The following is a 12,203-nucleotide window of genomic DNA, read 5'->3' as shown; positions in this document are numbered from 1 at the left end:
TTCCATTTCATCATATAAGAAAAGGGTATGAGATGTAATTTGAATAAAAGATGTATCTCTCCTCATGTCGAGGCCCCACTCTCCACTTTTCTCGCTCCCACTCTACCCCAAAGAACCGCAACTCTCCCTCTCTCCGTGAAGCCCCAAAGTCTCTCTCTTTCTCTCAATAAACCCCCAAAAATATATATATATATATTTTTGAACGGTAACGTACGACTTATTATTAATTCATATGTAAAATACAAGATATTTAAGCAATGACACAATATTACATTAAAGAAGTAACCAACAGAGAGGGAGTACAGACTCCTCCTTTAGCAAGAACATCAGCATCTTCATTCACATCTCTATAACAATGTTGAATCGTTGCCATGGAGGTTGACAAAGTATCCCAAATTTGATGAAAATTAGTCCTTAATCTCCAAGGAATTTTGACCTTTCTCTTATTCCAGTTAATAACATTTGCCGAGTCTCCTTTGATAGTCCTGTCCCCTTCCAAAGTGCATAGCAGTTTCAAACATTCTAATAAACTTCATGTTTTCGCCACATTTGTTGTTGTGATACTACAAGGACCCGATTAAGAAAAAATAATGTGACCCAAATTATTTATGAAAAGGCCACCATAGCCGGCTGCCCCTGGATTGCCAAGTGAACTTCCATCAAAATTAAGTTTGAAGGAATTCACAGGTGATGGTACCCAAACGACATCACTACGAGTGTTGATGGTAACACCCATAGTCACCACTACCGAAGGATTGCTAACAATAAGACTTTTAGGAATGAAACCATTATCTTTATGTGCAAGGAACCAATGAGAAGCAACTGCCAAAATATTCGATTTTAATGTAGACAGATATGTACTTCTACTATCAAAGACTTTTTTATTTATTTCCTTCCACACATTCCAAAAAAGACTAACCCAAATAGATCTCCACAGGATAATTCTCATCTTTGAAATATCGGGTGTGATCCAATGGTCAAGAAGAGCTCTAACATTTTGGGGCAAAACTAATGACAAATTGAAGTATTGGTGAGCCCAATCCCAAAGATAATTAACAAAAGGGCATGAGAGGAAAAAATGCTGCGAAGTTTCATCACTGGCTTTGCACAAGCTACATACAGTGGTGATAATAAACCCATTCTTTCTCAAGTTGTTAACAATTGCTAATTATCTTGCCACATGATCCATAAGAATAACTGTACTTTAATAGGTATATGCAATTTCTTAATCTTGAATAAACTAGTATCTAATTCTCTCCAACGATTAGAAAATAATAGGTTGTACTTTGACTTAACCGAAAAGTATCCCGAAGAGATAAAATCCCAAACAAACCTATCATCCATATTTGGAGTCAAAATATGTGTCATTCAATAATTCCAACAATGTTAGATACTCCTTAATGAATATGTCTGTACCTTTTCTGTACCTGAAATGAATGGACCAAACAGTATTAGTATAAACACCCTCACTAGCCTCATTGACAGATGCTAGCAGATTTAAATCTTTTGATAAAACCTTGACGAAAAGGTGTCTCAATGGTTCATCTCCAATCCATTTGTCAAATCAAAAGATGGTGGATTCTTCATTCCCCACTATTTTTCGAAATTGTCGTAGACACACAAATCTCTCGTAGTCAATACATCTCCAAACCTAAGACAAACTTGTCTTGTTTTTTGGGCTTTTAATGATGCCAAAGTTCAAATCCATTTCATATTTTTCTCTCAGAATAAGCACCCAGAAAGACCCAGGTTGTGTATGGATCCTCCACCACCATTTTACTAAAAACATCGAGTTCAAATGTTTCAGTCTCCTAGCACCCAATCCTACCTCCTTCATTGGTCTACAAACTTTTTTTCATCTCATCAAATGAAATATCCTCCTCCTTATGTCATCTCCCTACAAGAAGTTTCTCATATTTCTCTCCAGTTGTTTGTCAACTTCTTTTGGCATCTTAAATAAAGACATAAAATATACTGGGAGGTTAGACAAAGTAGACTTAATCAACGCATATCTTTCGCCCAGAAAAAGAGTTTTAGCTTTCTAAGTATCAAGTTTCTTCTCAAATCTCTCCACCGCCGGATACGAAATTGATCTTGAAGGCCTCGAATTCACTAAACCCCCAAAATCTCTCACGATGAACCCCCTAAATCTTCTCAACTGAAACTATCTTTCTCTGCCCCAAAAACCACAACTCTCTCTCTTTCTCAAAAATGGCTTTTTTAGAGTAAATTCACCATCAATATAGGATCAATTGTCTGTTGTTTTTGCAACAGAGAAAACAAGAATTATGTATTTTGATTAAATTTGTGCATGAAAATAGCATGCTTAAGGTGTTATTGTTCATAATTTATTTGATCATTTCAAAAGATTTTTAGTTTTTTTATAATGATAAAATTCAATCGAACATGCTCAGCAAGTCCTTTTTATTCTGAGAAGGTGAGGCATGATCTTGGGTGAGAGAGAATGAGACTCCACGTTGATCTTTCCTCGTTTAGAGAGAGAGAGAGTACGGCTTTGAGATTTAGATTGGTTTTGAATTTTGAACATGGTTTGACTTATATTTTAAATTTACGATTTTGATTTTGAAATTTCGGCATCAACTATAATGACCACTAATGCCGTCAAAAAACATGTTTTGAATAAGAAAACCAATGTAATTTTAAACAATATAGTGGTAACATGTTGTCAAGAATGATGGAATAAAGTATTCTAAAATCACCGTTAAGATATATATATATATATATATATATATATATATATATATATATATATATATATATATATATATATATATATATATATATATATATATATATATATATATATATATATATATCTTAATGATCTTATAGGACCCTTCCCCACCCATGTGTGTAAGACCCTAAAAGATCACTATTAAAGTTGACACGGATCTCTTAAAAAGTTATCACATGGGTGTGAGACTTGCCTTTTCAATAGATCCGTGCCAAATTTAATGGTGATCCTTTGGGGTCCTACACACATGGGTGGGGGAGGGTCCTATAAGATCATTTCTCATATATATATATATATATATATATATATATATATATATATATATATATATATATATATAGGAAGATACTATAAAATGTCTATAGGCAAAGATGAACAGTGATTTTGCCTACCTTCATCACCGTTCAAAGTTCATAGCATGGTCACGATTGTCTAGTAGTGTTTTATTTTTATATTTTTTTAAAAAAATTAGAATAATCTGAAATTTGGCAAGTGTGTTTATAAAAAATAGGCGAATCTATGAAAAATATCAAAAAAATATTTTACGTAAAATAAATTGATCAAAATACCCCTGAAAAGTTTCAGAAGCTTTTTTATCAATTTATTTTTCAAATTATTTTTTTATATTTTTATTTGGTGCGCCTCACTAAGATGTACACAAGTTTCAAATTTTTGATCATTCTGATTTGTAAAAAAAAAAAATGAAAAATGAAACACTACAAGACAATCGTGTCCACGCGATGAACTTTGGACGGTGATGAGGGTAGGTGAAATACTATTCATTTTGGCCAATTTAGTTTTTGTGGATTATTTTTTTATATTTTTATTAGGTGCGGCTAATAAAAATTTTAGGCTGTTAACACACGCCTAAAATTTCAAGATTTGGATTTGTAGAAAAAAATTAAAATTCAAATACTATAGGGTATATGTGATCGTCAGATCAGGCCATATTAAATCTATGCTGTTAGGCTCATATTTACTTGTGAGTCCAATGGCTCACATGATCATTTTCCATATATATATATATATATATATATAAAGGTTGCAACCTTAAATGTAGAATTAAAGATACACATCAAAGATCCATCAGAAAAGGCTATTTGAATGTTGAAAAACCCACTAACTGATCATCATCTTGACATCGAGATGTATGAATATAAAAAAAAAAAAAGATTTTAAGTCCCAAAAATAGTGCATTTTCCAACACATTATTTAACTGTCAATTTTCAAGATTTTCAAATCACTTGACATTTTAGATGTGTGTTTATCAAAAATAGGTGAATCTTCGAAAAATATCAAAAAAATATTTTACATGAAATAAATTAACCAAAATACCCCTGAAAATATTTGGGGGTATTTTGGTCATTTTATTTGTCCCGAATAGTTTTTTTATCTTTATATTAGGTTCGCTTTGATGAGAAGAACACACACCTAAAATTTAAAATGATTTGGATTTGTAAAAAAACAAATAAAATTCAAGTACTACCGGACATCCGTGATTATCAGATCGGTCCAGATTTAATTTGGGTCGTTAGGCTCATATGTTCATGAACTAGTGAGCTTATATATATATATATATATATATATATATATATATACCATTTAAAAAAACAGGGTCGGATCTGGATCCGGGTATCCACTTACACTCTGTTCCAATCTGGACTTTAATGTGGATCTAATTTTTTTATCTGGATTCGAATTTCAGATCCAATTTTTTAGTCCAAACCCGAATCCTAATCGGGTCCGAAATCCGAGTTTTGGATCCAGATTGGGTCAATTCTCACCCCTAAAGGTTACAATCAATTATCATTCATTAGATGTCAAATTGGATGGCTTGGAGTAAGTCACGAAGTCTGATATATATATTTTTTTAAACTTTGTGTTAGTCCAATGACATTTTTACATTCACCTATTTTGAAATTTAATAGGATAAGAATGATTGTGACCTTTATATACAAAAGATAAATAGTCTATTTGCCGACAATCCGTATATATAATGACAGATCAAGATTCATATAGCCGACTTCAAGTAGTTGAAAAAAAAGCTATTTGGAACATCATACATTTTTCCGTCTTTAGGTGTGATTGCAAAGAAGGCAAATCAAAGAGCCCATCCCAAATAGTCGAAAAAAAGACCCTTTGGAAAACCAATGTTGACAGGGGGTTCTTTATAGTTCTTTGATTTGCCATCTTTGTAATCACACCTTGTTTATTTCCCACATTCATGCAACAGGTGGGGTGCCCCCTCAAACATCTCGCTAGCAAAGGGGAAAAAATGGTCCACTGATGGGAGGTAATTTGATAGGAGATGAATATGGCAGCAGACTCTAGCAAAATGGGGTAGTAAACCCTATAATCACTGGGGTATGAATTTCTAGAGTTGTTGATTTCTACTTATTTTTTTAAGGTAATGAAAAGGCTCACAACGACGACGACAACAATAACAATAGGTCCTTTAGAGAGGTGATGTCTTACATGCGCTAAAAGAGAGAAAATAGAGGGCCCCTTTTCGGGGAAAATATTGCTTAAAGGGACGAAACTTATTGCAAAATCATCAAAGAGATGATAAAGTCCTAATTAATATAGTTAAATTTTTAATTTTCATTTCACTCAAATTCTTTCTCAAAAAATATCTTAAATATATCGAAATTGCCTTTATATAGGGTTGAGAACCTTGAATACATAAAGCCATATCAATAATTTAACCCACCAATAACAAGTGGGGGACATGTTATTTATCTGGGTCCATTTAAGTGGTTATATTCTTAAATTCCCTCCTCGTTCATTGAAAATATCATGATATTCTTTCAAGAAGTACCTAAGTAAAAAGTAATAATAAGTAAACCTTGTTACGTTGATTGAAATGTTTTGATCCATTTAATGGTTTTCTAAGGGATTATGAATTATGACCCCTCAAAGGACAAAAAGTCAATCGTAAATTAAACTGATAAGAAGTCATCATGTTGTGGTTTTCATTTTCACCACTAACACAACCCCACTAATACTTTAAAAAAACCAACTCCTAATCTACTTGAAAAAGCGAGAAGGGGCATGTTTTCCCTACTGAATTATCCAAAACATGCCCAAAAAAAGTCAACCTTAAATAATTAATCCTGTTCGCACCTCCAAACCTTGTCAAAAGATGCATTTCTAGTGCCAAAAACCCAAAGAATTACCCAAAAACAATGGTGCAGATCTTACACTTTTATAAACACTTGGAAATAGGATGAGTGCTCCAAAGAATTTGTTACGAGGTGTAATTTTTTAAAGCCTAAATTTTATTTATTTATTTTTTCATATCCATACATCTCGAAACAACTATTTTTGCTAGGTTTTGAGGTACATCTTACTTTTATAATATAAGTTCGAGGACTTGATGGATGGACCTAAGACCTAAGTGAAGGACATACCAGGATGCTGCGATATTGCCTCTTGGGTTCCATTTCTAACAAGTTACCAAAGAAAAAAAATGAAAAGCCAGAACCTCGTACAAAATTTCTCCCTTGAGTGATATTTTCCCTGCTTTTAGGCAGGTTATTTTGGACAAGTACTTTTTTTCTCTTGCCTCATGTATGGCTCCCATCCCCATTTAATAGAAGCTTGGACCTACACAAGTGCTACATTTGGTATTATCTCATTTACTTTTTATTCGAATGAATAGTAAATATTATGGTTTTCTCAATGGGTCAGGAAGAAGCGTTTGATAACGGAGGGTTGAGACGACGTTTTTAACGGTGGTTGTAGTTCTGGTAGGAAGCATGAAGGTGCATGGAGGTGGTCCTAGGTTAGGGCTACCACTTTATTGAATGCATGTGCACCACATTATGATGGGTGTGGTTTGTATAAGGCTTCAACCTTAAACAATCCAATCAAGGCACACACCAAAAGGTCATCGAAATTTGTAATTTGGGTATCGAAAATTTGAATGATGATATGAAAACCTAGTTCACATCTAATTATGAAATTCAAAACTCAAAGAATGGTACGGATCGAGCAGATCTAGAAACACATAAAAATCTCGAGAATGGACGGTCTAGATAATATATTACAAGGTGCACTATTTTTTGGATTTTAAAATCTCTATTTTTTCCTCATCACTACATCAATTAAAGGGTTTTTCTCCATCAAAACAACATTTTTTTGATAAATTTGTGAGGTGTGCCTTTTTTTCCACATTTTAAAGTTGCAACTTTATATAAACTTTTTTCCATTATGATTAATATCCCTTCTTGAGTCATTTAACGGGAACGTTCAAAGAAAACAAAAAAAAAGAGTCATAGCATGGGATTTTTTCTTTTTGTGTTTTTCCTTTTTTTGCTTTTTTGTTTAGAGCAATGTTTAAAAAACCCGGATTGGGTTGCTAAACTGGCCACCCTCCAGTTCCTAGTCGACTCAGTGAAGCAATGGAATTGGATCGGTTCGACCTGTTTTTGCACACCGAGCTGGTTAAGAAAAAAAAATTCAAACATTTTTTTAAATCAAAATGGGTTCATTTGTGAACAAAAATAATGATTGAGCATGCTATACATTATGACCAATTTACCCACAAAGGTGAGAATACTGAGAGTTTGATTACTTTTATTTGTGCCACACAGTTAGTTCAAATTCTAAAATGCAATAAATCTGGGGTTAAAAGAAACAAGTAAAAAAAAAGGAAGCCAAAAACAATAAAATCTAAACCGTATATTTTAACCCTACCTAACGAAAAGAAAAACATAATATTCATAAGAAAATTTGGATTTTCTCAAAATTATTAAGAAAATTGCTAAAAACATATAGAAATAAATATAAATATAAATATTAACTACACCTACCCCGAGAGACTAGAGAAAAAAATTGATCATAATGTCTATAAAAAGTTCAGGTTAAACATTTTCAGAGATGTCTTAAGTCAAGACAAAAATATTTAAAGAAATAAAAAAAAAATCCAACTTTCTTCATAAAAAAAAATCCCTTGTTTATATTTTTTTTTCTAGGAAATACAATGAATGCAAATATTATTTTATATTAAATAAACCCTATTCAAGACAACCTAGAACCCAAAAAAATAATTTTTTTAAGTAAAATATTTTTTCTAAATTTTTTATTTCCTTGATATCCTAAATAAAAAAATTTACATAAAATACATATTCATCAAAGTTTATCTAAACACTACCTAAGACAACCAAGAATAAATCATGCAAATAAATATTTTTTAAAACAATGTTTTAAAAAAAATAAAAATGAAACTAAATATAGCAATTCATAAAGTCCTAAACAAATGTTTAATTTCACAAATAAGATATTTTAATCAAAATCAAAAGTTAAAATGAAAAAAAATATATAAAAAAAAGGAGGAAAAAATAGCGAACAAAAAAAAAGCGCAAAAATCAATTTTTTGGTTTGCATACGGAAATTTTGGTAGAGCTTTTATTAGGAACATCTTGAGATAAATATGGAAACATCGAGTACGAAATGAAAGATTTTGACTATCGGATAAAAAAAGTTCTAAAACCTCTACTCTAGATCTCTTAAAAGATGAGCATCAATCCGACAAATTGAAATATGGACTTGTTAAAGGGATTAAAAAATGACCATTTTGAAAGAAATATCAAAGATTTTGTGTATTATTCAATGAAAAATAGATAGAAAGGCGGATTAAGTTTAAAAATGGCGGGAAATGAAAAAAAAAGAAGCAAAATTTTAATCTTCAAGTTTCTTAAATTTTATGCCATTATTGGGGAAATTTCCTTAGGGGGTTAGTATTGATCAGCATTATAAAAACACGTTGGAACAAGTTTAAGCGATTTTTGCGAAAGATTGAGAGAATAAAAAAAAAAAATTTATTTTGGTTCGTTAAAAAAAAAAAAAAGTACCTAGGCCAACTCGCCTACTCTAGGTGAGACTGGGCCCAATGTTCTGAGGTGACTCGGACGGTTTCAAGTCAACTTGCGGTCTGGTTTAGAGAGAGAAATCATGTTCTCGTGCTTAAGATCAAACTCTCTTCTCAAGCCATGGTTGAGAGAGAGGGGTTCATGTTTTCTTTCTTTCTTTCCTTTTTCCTTTTCTGTTTTTTCGGTGGTTGCAAGAGAAATTGAACTTAAAGCGTAGTAGTATTCTAATCATGAACCACTAACCATTCAAACCTAAACATGATTCCTAGGTTCATGTTTTCATGCTCACAGATCTCATTACTAGAAAATACGCCTAACAAATGTGATCCTCTTTACTACATAAAATCAAAATGTCTAACAAATTTTTACATCCCGAACATATTTGTTCAATTACTTTACCGATCATTAATTGTGCTTTTTGCATAAGGCAGTGGAAAAAGGTAAAGTTGCATTTCGAAACCCTGTCAAAAAATGCAATCCGGGTGGCATGGCCACTATAGTGGCATCAAAATTTATTTGAAAATAAATAATTAAAAATATCATCATCATTATAGTGTTTTTTTAATTAATTAAGGTCCGCTACACGAATCATGATCATTCTGCTCTATTAAAGGTCATACCCTTTCAAGGCGACCATAAGTCTCAATATCTTTTCTCACTGCTTCTAAAATATGCTATTTTTAAGGCTTAAATCTTTTTTTTACTTTTATTCATTATAGTCGAAGTCGAGATGGCTTGAGGACTTTTCGATGTCAAAGCTGTATTTTTTTTTAATAATCGGCTTTATTTTTTCATAAAGCCTAGGCATTATGCTAACCTAATTTGATCTCATCCTAAGAATCAGTGTAAGTGTAAAGAAACTAAGATTTAAAGTTAGTGTACAAGTGAGTTATAAGCTTTTTGCTCTCGAATACAAGATTAGTATCACTTTAACTTTTCACTTGTGTGATAAAAAGCAACAAAGTTGAACCCGTGAACCCACAAGAGACTAAACAACTAAAAAGTCAGACTATTGATAGGGCTTGGCTACGTAATCCACATCAACTCAAATTAAATTTGGACAGCTACCAAAGGGGCTTTGAAATCTCACCAAACGACGTCACAAAAGATCCCTTCCAACTCTTAGATTGTCCTAGTTTTATGGGCTATGTCCCCCTTAGACTTGCAAAATTGGAGACTTAAATGGCATGCCCATGCCCTATATTAAAACTGTTAGGATTTAAGACATCATAGATGAAAAAACAAGAATCCAAAAGTAGAGGCGACAGTATGAAAAATAAAACATAAAAAAGATGCGCCACAAGAGATTCATCCCAAAAGGACTATATCCATGAGAACGTCAAATTAAAATCCACTATACCAATAAAAATTACATGAATATTTTTAGGGACATAGTTACCTCTTTAATCAAAATTTTAGGGTACCTAGTTACCACTTTAATCATAGACAAAACACAGTCGAGCATTCCTTTTAAACCTGCTCTTCCATCCAGCATCACCCGCCGGTCTCCCATCTCATTGCTAAACTCGATTATCTCTAAGTGGAGGCATTCTCTCTCAAGAGGAAGCCACATTTTTCATATGGTGACCCAAAAAGGGCACACATGTTCTCACCTCTTTCATCCTATTCATCTCATATATATATATATATATATATATATATATATATATATATATATATATATATATATATATATATATATATATATATATATAAAAGGTTAAAAATCCATGCTAAATAGGAAACTACCCATAGGAGTTACATATATCACATATATATCAAAAACCAAAAAACCAAATATTTCGGATTTTTATTTTATTAAGAAAACTTATCAATATCAATCACAATCCCACTAATATGGGATTCCTAATGTAGGTGATTTTGCATAGTACCATATCCAATAAAAATCACTTTTTGAACTTGTAAAATTCATTATTGAGATATATATTTGTATCAGTGCTTCGCAACCACAAAAAACCCTCTTCAACAATAGCTTTTACTTAACTTAGCCTACATTGCCTTCATTGCGCAGCACATGCCGCGAAAGCTACCTCGTCGTCCTCACCAACGATTGGGTTCGGTCATTAGCTTGCTTCTATTCCATCCAATAGTTGCCCGTTTGCTTCTATTCCATCCAAGGGTTGGCCTTTAGCACCAGTAGTGCGATTGCCCTTCTTAGCTTTCACTCTCTCAAAGGCAGGGGAATCGGCATTCCTACTTGTCAGACATTTTTTTAGAATTTAACTCTATCGTTCTTCTCATTCGCTCTGCACAAACACGGTCCCCCCCATATATTCTAACTCATTCACAACTCTATAAGTTCTCATGTTCTTGTTTTGGTTTCCATTTGTCTTGCTTGGCTATGCTTATTTATCTTTTCCTTTCCCACTACCATCCATCCTAGCCCATTTCAACAACCAATTTTCTATACGTTCTCATTTTCTACCCGTTTCAACATCCATTTACCCAACATTTGATTGATCTAAGCTCTATACTTGGATATGACCATCCAAAAATTAAACAATATCTGAGCATGTTTCTAGGCACATGTAGGATGCATCTTATTTTTCATTGATTTACTTATTTTTTAGATTTGCTCTGTGGGTAGAGAAGGTTCCACAGAAAAATTTGGGGCCGAAAACTAAAGGGTTTTACCTTGAGGAATGAATCAATAATATGCTCCAATGGGAGTACACAATATTTTGAGAAATATATGATAAACCCACCTATATTTGAGGTTAAATCATCCTTGGATGTTAGATGCAAATGCAATTTTAAACGGATTGAAATTCTCAAAAAAGTTATTGAGCTTTGTCACTCGCTTTAGACAATGGGATTTCATATGACAATTTGTGGAAATTGTGACTTTCTTCTACTGTATATAAATCCCATCTTAGTAAACAATCCCTAATCTCATGGTACAACTTTTTTATAATTTACAAAGCCTAATGTAATAAACTCGATTTTTTGACGATTGGATCTTTGCCCACTTAAATAGAAATAATGAGAGCAAAGCTAATTATAGCAAAATTGGCCCTAAATGCGCACTTCCAACTTAACACGATATGTCTTGATTTATTAAGTAGGTCTTTCCTCAATGGTTCACATGGCCCTCAGTGTTTCCTATACTTTGTGCAACTTTATTTGCGTCCCTAAAGATGATTTGAAATCGGTTTTAGGTTTTAATTTAAAGTAAGCCAAAAGATTTCATACTCTTGTAGGAGTATACTAGCCATATACTCCCGTGGGCAAAACAAATTAGGAATATCTTTTAGATCTCAAATTTTGAGGATGTGATCTCTCTGGAATTTGGGATCTCTAAAACCCAGCAACCAACCTTAAAAGGAGAAAAAGAAAAAAAAAATCTGCTCTCTCTCTCTTGTCTCCCAAAAAATGCATCCTAAAATTGCATTTATTAATGTTCAAAAACTTAAAATTCAATTCTTTTTTTCTTTGAAAATAATTATCTATGTATAAATAGATAGATCCCAAAAAAAAATTTGAAAAAATAAAATATCTCAAGTAAGTATTTTGCATAAGGGAGTAAATGTATAGTATGCTCCCATGTGCTCATA

The sequence above is a fragment of the Amborella trichopoda genome, chromosome 2 (genome assembly GCF_054954075.1).
Source record: "Amborella trichopoda isolate Santa Cruz 75 chromosome 2, AtrichopodaSantaCruz75HAP2 v2.0, whole genome shotgun sequence".
NCBI lineage: Eukaryota > Viridiplantae > Streptophyta > Magnoliopsida > Amborellales > Amborellaceae > Amborella > Amborella trichopoda.
This window is presented reverse-complemented; position numbering follows the sequence as displayed.